We start from the raw sequence: 13,706 nt of genomic DNA, 5'->3' as shown, positions 1-13,706 counted from the left end.
ACCAAGCTCCAATGGATACATCTACAAAACACTCCTGTACATGTGGCTCAGGAAACATTATGGAAGAAGAGACCAAAAGATTGGAAGAGCCAAAGGATCAGGGAGTCTGCTGTGGGATTGTGTAACTCAGGAATACACAAAGCATACACTGGCCTGACTGCCTAAACATGGGCTGAACAAAGACAACAGTAGACATGTCACAGTGGGCAGGGAAAGCCCACAAGGTCTCAAGCCTGTAGCTTCAGAAACTACAAAACACAGGCATCTAAGGAATGCTGAGAGTGAGAGACATAGTATTCTCCAGGGAGGAAAGCACCAGTTGGTCTTCCACTACCAAATAGTCAGACCTGAAAATGTACACACAAGTAACACTATATAAATTGAAGAGGCTGCATTTATTTATTTAGGAAATTATACATATATACATACATACATACATACATGCACATATGCACAAACACACAAACATAAATTTAAAAGGAGGCAGGCATTTGAAAGTGAGCAAGGAAGGTAGAAGGGTTTGTAGAGAGGAAAGGGGATGGAGAAATGATACAATTGTATCATAATCGCAAAAAAAAAATTCAAAATGTGGTTAAGTACGGAGCACACGTGTAGAATTTTTCTGTCAGTTATCTTTATTTTGGTTTGGGTTGCAATATTTATGATCAATGCCAATCATTTCAAAATATCTTGTTTTAAAACTTCTTCTTGTTACAAAGGGGGCACAAATTTATAGTGGGAGCATTAAAAAAATAAAGAGGAAAAATAAAACCCTACTAAAGAAAATTTCTTAACCACTATGGAGACTGTGGAGAGGGAGAGAAAGAAGACTCCATAGTGAAAGTCAGGAACAGGTAAGGTGGTAGTAGTAGTAAACTCTTACCCACCAGGAAGTACATTAAAAGTAAATGGATTAAATTCTTCAGTTACATGGCATAGGATGACTAACTAGGTAGGGTTCTCCAACCCACTCTATTTTGCCTATGAGACACTCACTTCACCTCTAAAGACAGAAAAAGTGAAGTGATGGAGGAAGTCACTCTCTTGGTGTTCACAATAAAGCAAGGTTAGCTGTACTTGCATTGCATGAAGTAACTTTAAGTTACATGTAATACAAGGGACAAGGGAGGTTATAATATGATATTAAAATTATTTAACCGTTATAAACCTATAAACACCTGGTATTACATCCCCTAGACTCATAAATACTGCACTTCGTGGAATCTGACCTCTGTTGGTATTGTACAGATTATCCTTTATATAGTGTCTGTTAAGCCAATTTAGCCTAATTTAGTTAAAACCAAATGCTTATTGATTTTCTATGAGTATGACCTAATCCACCGTACACTGTGGCATACTGAAATTCTATGACATCATTGTTTCATACCTTTATTTACTAAGTTGAGAACTTTTGCCATTTACAACTTTGGTTGAATTGGTATTTAGGTGTTCTAATACTGGGCAGCATATATTTATAAATGTTGTATTTCTTGATAAATCTACCCATGTGTCATTTTTATTTTTGTAATTTATTCAGATTACATGTCAATTGTTATCCCATCACTTGTATCTTCCTGTTCCCCCTCCCTCCCTCTTTGACCCTGTTCCCCTCCCCAGGTTTGTGACAGAAGGGGACCTCCTTCCTCACCATATGATTACAGCCTATCAGGTCTCATCCTGGTAGCATGCTTACCCTTCTTCTGAGTGCCACCAGGCCTCCCCATCAAGGGGACATGGTCAAATAGGGGCACTAGAGTTGATGTCAGAGTCAGTCCCCACTCTCCACACAACTGTGGAGAATGTGGTTTCCATTGGCTAGATCTGAGTAGGGGGTTCTAGGTTTACTACATGCATTGTCCTTGGTTGGTACAGTAGTTTGAGCAGAACCCCCTGGGTCCAGATCTGCCAGCCTTGAGGGTCTTCTTGTAGGTTTCTAGGACCATCTGGATCCTTCTATTTCCCCATTCTCCCATAATTCTCTCACCTGGTGTCCCAGAAGGAATTCCCACCATCCATCCCAATCTTATGTTGCATGAAGACTTTCAGGCGGCATCCATGTTGTGCCAATTATAAGCGAATATATACCATGTGTATCTTTCTGGATCTGCTTTAACTCACTCAGGATAATCATTGTAGTTCTATCCATTTGCCTGCAAAATTCAGGATTTCCTTGCTTTTAATAGAATAGTAGTATTCCATAGTGTAAATGCACCAGTTTCTTTATGCATTATTCAACTGAGGAACATCTAGGTTGTTTCCAGATTCTGGCCATTAGTAAAATAAGGCTGCTATGAACATGTTTGAGCATATGACCTTGTTGTATGGTGGAACATATTTCCAGTATATGCCCAGGAGTGGAATAGCCAGGTCTTAAGATACCCCTATTCCCAGTTTTCTGAGAAAGTGCCAGATTGATTTCCATAATGATTGCACAAGTTTGCATTCCCACCAGCAATGAAGGAGTGCTCTTCTTTCTCCACATCCTCGCCAGCATGTGCTGTCACTTGAGTTTTTGATCTTAGCCATTCTTATGGGTCTTAGATGAAATCTCAGAGTCATTTTGATTTGCACTTCTTTTATGACTAAGGATGTTGAACATTTCTTTAAGTGCTTCTCAGCCATTTGATGTTCCTCTGTTGAGAATTTTTTGTTTAGTTCTGAGCCCCATTTCTTAATTGGGTTATTTGGTTTGGTGGTGTTTAATTTCTTGAGCTCTTTATATATTTTGGATATTAGTCCTTTGCCAGATGTAGGGTTGGTGAAGATCTTTTCCCAGTCTGTAGGCTGTCACTTTGTTCAGTTGACAGTGTCTCCTGCCTTAAAGAAGCTTCTCAACCTCATGAGGCCCCATTTATTAATTGTTGACCTTAGAGTCTGGGCTGTCGGTGTTCTGTTCAGAAAGTTGTCTCCGTGCCAATGTGTTCCAGGCTCTTCCCCACTTTTTCTCCTAATATATTTAGTGTCTCTGGTTTTATGTTGAGGTCTTTGATCCACTTGGACTTGAGTTTTGTGCATGGTGATAAATATGGATCTACTTGTATTTTTCCACATGTAGACATCCAGTTAGACCAGTACCATTTGTTGAAGATGCTATCCTTCTTTTCCATTGAGTAGATTTGGATTCTTGATAAAAAAAAAATCAAGTGTCCTTAGATGTGTGGATATATTTGTGGGTCTTCGATTCAATTCCATTGATAAACCAGACTATTGTTATGTCAGTACCATGCTGCTTTAATTACTGTTGCTCTATAGTACATGTTGGGATCAGCTATTGATTCCTTCAGAGGATCTTTTATTGTATGGGATTGTTTTAGCTATTCTGTTTTGTTTTGTTTTTTTTTTCAAATGAAATTGAGAATTGATTCAATGTCTTTAAAAAATTGTGTAGGTATTTTGATAAGGATTGCATTGAATCTGTAAATTGCTTTTGGTAAGCAAATTTACAGATACAAATGGTAAGATGGCCATTTTCACTATGTTAATTCTAATGATCCACAAACAAGGGAGATCTTTCCATCTTCTGGTGTCATCTTCAATCTCTTTCTTCAGAGATTTGAAGTTTTTTTTTTTTTCAAATTTTCTCACATATAAGTCTTTGAAGTAGGACCTAATTATTCTTTGTATTTCTTTTGTGTCTGTTGTTATGTCTCCCTTTTCATTTCTGATGTTGTTGATTTAGAAAGTGTCTCTCTGCCTTTTAGTTATTTTGGCTAACGGTTTATCTATCCTGTTGATTTTTTCAATGAACCAGCTCCTGGTTTTGTTGCTCTCTTTGCTTCTAATTTATTGATTTCAGCCCCAAGTTTGATTATTTCAAGCTGTGTACTCCTCTTGGGTGTTTCTGCTTCTTTTTTTCTAGGGCTTCCAGATACGTCATTAATTTGCATATATGAGATGTTTCCAATTTTTTTATGAAGGTGCTTAGTGCTATGAATTTTCCTCTTAGCACTGCTTTCAATGTGTCCCATAAATCTGGGTATGCTGTATCTTCATGTTCATTGAATTTTAGGAAGTCCTTAATTTCTTTCTTTATTTCTTCCCTGACCCAGCTGTCATTAAGTAGAGAGTTGTTTAGTTTCCATGTGTGTGTAGGCTGTTTGTTATTTCTGTTGTTGAATCTAGCTTTAGTCCATGGTGATCGATAGAGCACAAGGTATTACTTCAATCTTCTTGTATCTGTTGAGGCTTTAAGGAGAGACAAACCTGCTTTTGTTTGATCCCAAGTGTAGGATGGGGAATGGACTTGTGAGAGAACAGGTGATGTTAATCTTCTAGAAGACGAACCGCCTTGTGCAGGAGCTTGATTGTTGCCAGCTGAAAAAGATCTGCGAACCGACTCTGGGAGCAGACAGATATATAAGCCCCAAACAGGAGGGGGCATCTTTGGAGACTTGGGATTGTTCGCTGTTCATTGCTCCCCTTCGAGACATTCCTTGAGAGAACCGATCCGGCAAAAGCTTCAGGGCTCCGGGCTTCGGATACTGCTCTGGGCCTCAGCTGCTGCTCCCGGTTGTTCCAGGTTCCAGCTGATGAAATCCTGCTGACTATGTCAGGAGAATCATTCCTAGGAACTGATATCCAGAAGGTTTCATTCTTGTGTTCTTTAATTTCCTTTTTCTCATGTTTAGGTTAGTTGGATTATAAGTGAGGTATGCTTGGTTAATAAGTTCATAATAAAATATAATTGTTAAGAAAATTGAGCCTACAGAGGCTTGCTTTGTGACCTACTATATGATCAGTTTTGGAGAACCTCTCATGAGGCACTGAGAAGAAAGTATAATGTTTTGTGTTTGAGTGAAAAACTCCATAGATATCTGTTAGATTCATTTGATTCATGACATCGGTTAGTGTCATTTTTCTCAATTTAGTCTCTGTTCCGTTGACCTACTCTTTGGTGAAAGTGGGGTGTTGAACTCTCCTACTACTAATGTGTGGTGATTGATGTGTGGTTTAAGCTTTGTTAATATTTCTTTTACAAATGTGGGTACCATTGTATTGGGGGTGTGGATGTTCAGAATTGTCATGTCATCTTGGTTGACTTTGTCTTTGATGAGTGTAAAGTGTCCTTCGTTATATCTTTTGATTAATTTTGGTTGAAAGTCTATTTTATTAATATTAAAATGGCTATACCAACTTGCTTCTTGTGTCCATTTGCTTGGAATATCTTTTTTTTCAGCCTTTTACCCTGAGGTAATGTCTGTTGTTATGGCTGAGATGTGTTTCTTGAATTCAGAAGAATGTTGGGTCTTGTTTATGGATCCATTCAGTTAGTGTGTATCTTTTAGGCTTTTATTTTGCTGCTGAGAAGTTGGGTGTAATTCTGATAGGTTTGCCATTATATGTATGTTACTTGGCCTTTTTCTCTTACCACTTTTATTATTTTTTCTTTGTTCTGTACATTTTTTTGGTCTATTTTATTTGGTGTTCTGTAGGCCTCTTGAATGTTTATATGCATCTCCTTCTTTAAATTGGGGAAGTTTTCTTCTATGATTTTGTTGAGAATATTTTCTGGGCCTTGGGCATCTTTTCCTTCTTCAATGCTTATTATCCTCAGGTTTTGTCTTTTCATGGTGTCCTTGAAGTTTTGTGTCAGGAATTTTTCAGATTTAACATTTTCTTTGATGACTGCATCAAGTTCTTCAATTGTATCTTCTATGCCTGAGATTATTTCCTTCATCTCTTTAATTCTGTTAGAGAAGCTTACCTATGCATTCCCTGCTTTCTTCTCTAAGTTCTCTCATTCCCAGCTTTCTTCTGTTGTGTTTTTAATCATTCTTTCCTTTTTCATCTTCAAATATTGAACTGTTTTATTGATTTCCTTCTTCTAATTATTTGTATTTTCCTGAATTTCTTCCAGTGGTTTCTTCATTTCCTTTTTATAGGTTTCTTTAATGTGCTCAATCTGTTTGGCTGCATCTTCCTGCATTTGTTTATAAATTTTATTCATTTCCGCCATTATCATCTTCATTAGCAAGGATTTGAGGTCATTTTCTTATGCTTCATTTGTGTTTGAGTTTCCAGGGTTGAATTCTTTGGGATTGCTGGGTGCTGGAGATGGTATATTGTTTTAGTTTTTGTTGTTTGTGCTTTTACGCTGGTTTTTAATCATCTTGCTGTCTCTGATGTTGGGAAATAGTTTCTGGTGTCCTTCACTGGTCATTGAGAGCAATTCATTCGTGACTATCTATAGATCGAGAACCCTCACCTGTGGGGATTAGGGAACCCTTTCTTTGGTCAGGCAGGTGTCTTGGTTTCAGCTCCAGTGGACTCTGCTCCATACCCTGGGCTCTCCACTGGTTCAGCAGAGGCTGGTGCTGGTGTTCTGCAGCCCACAGATCAGTCTGAGATAGTATAGGTATAGGTGGTTATCTTGCATTTGGCTCAGCTTTGAAAACCCTGCCCTTGGGCACTGGGGCTTTGGGGTCCTAGGCTCAGTCCACTCTAGAGTGCTGGAACCTCACTGCCTTGTGGCAGTTGGCTAGGCTTCCACCCAATCTGTTCAAGGTGGTTCAATCCCACCTGAGAGCACAGGAGCCTCCACTGAGTTGTGGTAGCTGGCTAAGCTTGCCTCCAGATCTGCTTAGGCCAGTTCAGTTCCTCCCAAGTGTGAGGGAACAGTCAGTTAAGGCAGCTGCCTAGGTTTCTCCCAGGTCTTTTCAGGTCCTGAATCCTTGGATCAGTCAACCTGAGAGCATGGCTATGGAACTGTAGCTGGAGAGCATGTCTACAGCTGCCTGGGCCCCTGTGTGGGCCCTGGGTCCCTTTGTGGACTGGCAGGGTGATCTGAGGTCAGATCTATCCCAGATTCATACTCTTGGCTACCCCTAGGCCAACAGACACTGATACTGTTTCTCTGTAGCCCACAGATCAGTCAGAGAGTGAAAGAAAGAATGCAGTACAGCTCACCATGATAGAACACTTTGGATGGGCTTTGGATACTGTTCCCGCATGGTCACTGACTCCTGGGGCTTTCTTTGGACTGGTGGGGTGGTCTGAGGTCAGATCTACCTGTTGTCCTAGCCTCTCACCAGGCCAGCAGATCCAAACTCTGGTGCTTCACCACCACAGTTCAGTCCCAGATACCAAGTCTGTGATATAGAGCAGGGCTATAGCTCATAGGCAAGTATGGGTCTAGACTCTTGGGACTGGGCACCCATCCTTCCTGGGCCAGATGGATGGCTTGAGGCCAGACCCACCTGTGCTCTGCACTGTGGGGACCCCTCTCACCTAGGGTCCTCCAGGCCATGTGGTCTGTAGATCCCAGCTGGGTCTCTAGTCTCTGTCCTGCAGATCAGATATTGTGTGTGTTCGGTGCTGCCATCTTGAATCCCCCATGTGTCTTTTTAAATGTCATTTTCCATTTTTATAGTTTTAAGTGTATTTTATTTAGCATAAATGTAAGCACTCCTGCCCTCTTTCACTTTCCATTGGCATGATAAATAATTTTTCCATCTTTTCATTTGCAGTGTGTCATCAGAAGTGAAGTCAGTCTTTTAATAAGCAACATGTATTTGAATTGTTATAAAAATATATTCAGCTACTTTATGCCTTTTTCTTTATCATGCTGAAGTTAAAACCTAGTCTTGTTCATGCTATTGACATGTTACCATGGAGCTACAGCCCTAGGCCCGTATCATGCCTTTGGCTTGAGAATTTAATCCATTTCCTTCAAGGTAATTACTAATGCAAAGGAACTTGAGACTGGCATTTTAAAACTTTGGCTATTATGTACTCTATTCATTTTCTCCGTCATTGATAACTTTGTGCTTTGAATCCATTCTTTTCATCAATTATGTCTTCCAGTGGTTTTGTATTGTGGTCCAATGAAATGTTCCTAAGGCACACCAATATTCTGGCTGTTTTACGCTGTTTCTATTTTCTTTAATGGTGGACTGTGTTTCACAATGTATCTTGGTGTACTTTTCATGAGATTTACCCACTGGGTGTTTGATAGCTTCCTGGATACAGATTTATAATCCCTTCTCCAGATTTGGACTGATTCTGCTTTTATCTCTTGAATAAGCTTTCATGTTTCTTCTCTTTTGATTTATTTACTTGTATTTCTCTTAGTGGTGGTGGGGATTGAACCCAGGCCCTTGCATACTCTGGACAGACATACCAGTATTGAATACATTCTCCAATACTCTTCTTTGAAACATTTATTTACTTAGTATGTGTGTATCTATGAAAGTAAGCCCCCAATTTTAGATAAGGGACTTTCTATCTCTGATCTTTTGTGCCTCAGTTTCCTCATCTTCTCCTGATGAAAACTGGACTGTATGTAAAAATCATGAGATCTAAAACAGTCATCTTTAATGATGGGTTGTATATAAATCCACGTGTCGTTCACAGCATTTAATTTAAGAGCAATATTGAATATTCAGTTTGAAACTCATTCACTTAACCTTTTCACTGGTAGAAAATATTGGATCAAGAGTTAAGAGTAGAATGCTTTAAAGAGGATTAGACATAACACAGTTTGATGTCATGCTCTGTAGATCTGTGACTTTGAGGCCCAAAACACACATTATTTTGTGCATTGCATAGTAAAAACATATACACAATCTCAGGTGATGTTAACAATATCTACCACTTTAAAAACTTTACTACTTAGAGATTCTCTTTAGTCTAAAATTTTTGTTTTGAAAATTGTGTAGCTTATGAACATACTTGTATCTATGTTATCTGTGCCTTTGTGAAAATGTCTTGACAATAAGTAAGTAGAAGTAGTTTTGTTTCATGGTAGAGTATATACATATCAGCCTTGTTAGATGTCAGTATGCATCCACCTGTGATGCAACTACATCATATGTAGTCAATTATAGATTCACCTGGCGGGTTAGTGACCATCTGTGTGAGTGAATTGGCTTTATTCACGGGAATAATAACTTTCTCATATTTTTATGAGAAAAGTTATTTTTGAAACTTGAAGAAAAATTCTTACTGAATTTAGATTGCTCCATTCCCATAAAAAGTGGGAGAAAGGGGTCATTTTTTTTTCCTGTTTGTTTATATTCCAAGACAATAGCTCCTGGATTCTTTTAAAGACCGATTACTGGCTTCCAAAGTCAGCAAGAGGCTTACTTCACTTCTAAAAAGATTTACACATATTTGAAAGACACAGAAAGCGAATTTGAAGTAAATGCTCTCAGAAGTAGGACAGAGAAACATATTTCTTTATATTTAAACAAAGAAAATTGGGGTTCTCATTTTAACTTTTTATTTTATATAAAAAGAGTAAATTGAAATAAATACTATCCTATTTGCCTCTCTCTCTCTCTCTCTCTCTCTCTCTCTCTCTCTCTCTCTCTCTCTCTCTCTCTCTCTCTCTCTCTCTCTCTCTCTAGTCCCTTTCCAGGATTCTTAATGGGCTCAAGGTACCAGAGCCCAAGGGCATCAGTAGAGTACATAGCACACAGCCTACTGGGGTCAACAGTTGGGAATGAGGGTAGAGAGAGGATCTTAGGAACCACAGAAGGACTAACAGAAGGTGTCTGACACCTGTTGGGACATTAAAGACAAGGAAGGAGAAAATGTCAAGATGTGCGAATTTAAAATGCCAAATGCTCCAGAAATCAGGTGCAGTAAATACAGTTTGAAAATATATCCTCTGTTTTTAAAAGTCACATTTAGTGCACATTGGAACAAACATTTTATTTTAGTGGAAAAAGGGGGAGAATGCAGTGCAGGGCTTGAGTGGTGGACATAAATCCATAAATGTGTGCTGGTGGCTAGGGAGATGGCTCAGCAGGTAAACACATGTGATGATTTTTTTCAGAGCAACAGAGTTTGGTTCCCAGCACCCACAACAGGCAGCTCATAACTTCTTGTAACTCCAACTCAGAAGGAGATCCAATGCCCTCTTTTGGAATTTGTGGGCACATGTATGTACAGACACAAACTCATATATAGACACATGCATCAATTAAAATTAAAGAAACAATAATAAACTATTTGAGAAGTATGTATTCTTTTCAGGACTATTGGTGACAGAATAGCCAAACCCAAGAGGTTGTCAATATAGGGAACTATGAAAGAAGTCACATTGTAAGTGGAAAGGAAAACACAAGTTTGAGGGAGTTAATGTCATGAATTATAAGTAGGAGGTAAAGCTAAACCAGTTAGATTGAGGAGGGTGGCTGAATGCCACAGAAACATAAGAGAGAATTCAGAAAGGCACAGGTGGTTGCCAGGCAGTGTGAAGGGCTCACACTGCATGGAGGCCATGAATTGTCGGGGGATGACAATCTCTGATCTTCTTTAGCACACTGAGAAGCATATCACACTCTTAATACATTCACTGGATTTGAGACCCATGCCCTGATGGGCATGGGAAATACTAAATTACAGCAAGTTACAATTTTCATCTTTTGAAGAGAAGCCATTTTGTTTGCGGATAGTGGCTTAGGAATGGAATGTAGAAAGGACTCTAGAGTGGACATACCTCAATGACGGACACTGACTGAAACATCAGTGTTCTCTGCTCCAGTTGCAGACAATACACAGGCTTATGATTAACTATCCTGAAAAAAAATTTAAACTCTGAAGACAGAGAAAGTAAAGTCAGGTTCTTTAGAACATCTTTGCAATTTAGCCTCATGTTAAAAAAAAAAAAAAAAAGAGCCAAGAATAAGTGAAAATATTAAACTCTTTAAATTTTGGCAAAGAGATGAAAAAAATGTAGCCTGGTGTGTTGTTGTTATCTTGTCAACAGTGAAAAGGTCAGTGTTTAGGAAGGAGAGGTTATAAGATCCACTAACTGCTTCTCTCAAGCATCAGCTGTGGCTTGGGCCAGCTCAGCATCACTTTATGGATGAGTTCTCTGAAGACTGTGTCTCGACAAGCTGACATTTTATGCTATTCTTCGAGTGAAAAATTAGGCTTTTGTTGGCTGTCTCCTGCTTCATTAGGATGTAACTAACAAATAAAAATGATAGTCCTTTATGGAATGCACTGTGATGAGCATTAATGCATATAAACAACACGAAATGATTAAACCAACCTAATTCATGCATCTTTAATTTCACACACATTACTTTTTTGAGTTGAGAAACTTTATGATTTATTCTTCTAGCACTTTTCAAGTAAGAAGTACCTTATACCTAGCAAATATACTAAAGATTTCTAGAAGTTATACACCCATCTATAGACATCTTTGTATCTTTTGACAAAAATGTCTCCATCCTCCATCCCTCATCCCCCATCACTCACCCCCCACCCCCTAAACCCTGAAAACCACCATTGGGTTTCTATGACCTTGACATTTTTAGATTCCACTTATAAATCAGATCATGTGTTCTTTGCCCAGCCTATTTCACTTAGCACAGTGGTCAGAAAAATATTCCTCATGAATTTTTAATTTTCTTAAATTTATTAAGGAGGATATGTGCTTTCAAAGGTGTATGTTGGGGTTGGGTGGTTTTTCTGTAGGTCCATTCGGTCTATGATATTCTTCCTGTGTACTTTTTCACTCTGTTTTTCCCCCTCCGCATGATCTAACTGCTCATTATGGAAATCAGGGTATTAAAGTCCCCTACTGCTTTGCATTTCTATCTGTTTCTACTTTCAGTTTTGATATTTGCTTCATTATAATTAAGTGCTCTTCTGTTGGGGGGATCTGCAGTATCCACTTTATAAACAGATCATTTTATCAAAAAATGATCTTTACCTCATTGTATAGTTTTAAGAAAATTAAAGTCTGTTTTATTTAACATAAGTATAGCCACCATTACCCCTTCTCTCCCTTCCTCCATCCTTCCCTCTCTCTTTCTCTCTTTCTCCCTTGTAGAAGAATTTTAACCAAGCAACATAAGATCGCATCCAATGACCATCAAGGTCTGTGTGAGCCACTTGGAATGGCATACCTTTAATCTCTCTGGATGGAATACAGACATGCCTTTAGTACACGTCTTTAATCCTTAACAATGAAGGTAACGTTAGTTCATAGATTGAAGCAACTATGGTTGAAAGTGACACCTAATTGAAGGGCAGACAAAGTGACAAATCAGAGAAAGATTTGACAGAATGAGTCAGAGCTAGGAGACACCCAACTCACATGACAACAGCACAAGAAAGAAACAGTACTGGGGGGAGAGAGAGAGAGAGAGAGAGAGAGAGAGAGAGAGAGAGAGAGAGAGAGAGAGAGAGAGAGAGAGAGAGAGAGAGAGAAAGTGTGGTGTGTGTGTGTGTGTGTGTGTGTGTGTGTGTGTATGTGTGTGTCAGTTTTACTGGGACAGTTTTACAAGAATTTACTTTTTACCTGCACAGTGAATGTTACTGTTCTGTCCACTTCTTATTAGTCAGTGCCCTCTTATTTGGAGTGCGCTTAACTAGTCTTTTGCTCTTCTGGAAAGGCACATGTAGTGGTGATGGACAGCTGTGGCTTTTGTTCCTGTGCGAGGGTTCTTATCACCCCTTCAATATTGAAGGAAGGACACATTTGACAGGGTATGCCTCAAACAAAACAGCAGAAACCATTTGTCTTGGGATCTATTGCTGGGAAGAGATGCCATGACCATGGTAACTTTTTAAAAACAGAGTTAATTCACTTTATTTTTCTTGTATTAAAAACCCCATGTGTTAGCCACAGCAAGCCTTTCATCCTCTGAACAAAAATTCTGGTGTGGGTTTTCACAAGACGAGCAGTGAATTCCTTGAAAGGAAACTTGGTTAACACAGTCTCTTTCCAGAGGTCAGGTGTTAGGTAACTGTAGGTCTTAGAGACGGCATCAAAAGTAGCCTTGGCAAAGTTGCCCATGGTGGCAATACAGCCCCTGGTTGATGTGAAACAGTCATCAATATCGGCCATCAACAGTAGCTTCTTGAGCACAGGAGCAGAGACCGTACCAGTGCCTCTGGTGGGATGAGACACACCAAGACAGAGCCACAGTGGCCTGTCACCTCACATGGAACAGTGTGTGGCTTGCCAATCTTGTTCCCCCAGTAGCCTCCCTGTACAGGGAATATGGTAAGCTTGACAAAGATAATGGACCCTCGGAAAGCAGTGGCTACCTCCTTGGAGCACTTAGCACCAAGACCAACATGACCATTGTAGTCCCCAGTAGCGACAAAAGCCCTGAACCTGGTCCATTGGGCAGCCCGTGTCTGCTTCTGCACTGGCATGATCTTGAGAACCTCATCCTTTAGGGATACACCCAGGAAAAAGTCAATAACCTTGGATTCCTTAATGGGCAGGGAGAACAGCTAAATCTCCTCCAAGGACTTGATCTTCATGTTCTTAACCAGGAGGCCCAGCTTGGTGACAGGGATCCATCCTTGTCTTCAGCTTTACCTCCAGGAGCTCCCCTGGCCTCGACCATGGACATGGCCACCCTAAGACCGCTGCCAAATCCTCTTTTAGCCTCCTAATCCTAGGCCCTGGGGCCCTGTGGGCCCTTCTTCTGCACTGGCGTCATCTGCCGTATGGTGTTTTCCCAAGGAAGAAGGTGCGACCATGGCAACTCTTACAGAGAAAACCATTTAGTTAGGGCTGGCTTACAGTTTCAGAGTTAATCTATAATAATTTTCATGATGGGAACCATGGCAGCATGCAGGCACACAGTGCTGGAGAGGTAGCTGGGAATTGTATATCTGTATTGGGGTGGGGGAGGCAACAGGAAGAGAGGGTGCCAGACTAAGCCTGGCTTGACTATTTGAAACCCTAAAGCCAATCCTCAGCGACACACTTCCTTCAACACAGCCATGCC

The 13,706-nt window shown here is 39.9% G+C and overlaps 1 pseudogene; it reads right to left on the bottom strand.

Annotated features, from left to right (window-relative positions):
* Positions 1 to 12,544: 12,544 nt before the first annotated feature.
* Positions 12,545 to 13,455, bottom strand: LOC127210138 (40S ribosomal protein S2-like; annotated as a pseudogene).
* Positions 13,456 to 13,706: the final 251 nt, after the last annotated feature.

The sequence above is a fragment of the Acomys russatus genome, chromosome 27, assembly GCF_903995435.1.
Source record: "Acomys russatus chromosome 27, mAcoRus1.1, whole genome shotgun sequence".
NCBI classification, from domain to species: domain Eukaryota; kingdom Metazoa; phylum Chordata; class Mammalia; order Rodentia; family Muridae; genus Acomys; species Acomys russatus.
This window is presented reverse-complemented; position numbering and strand designations above follow the sequence as displayed.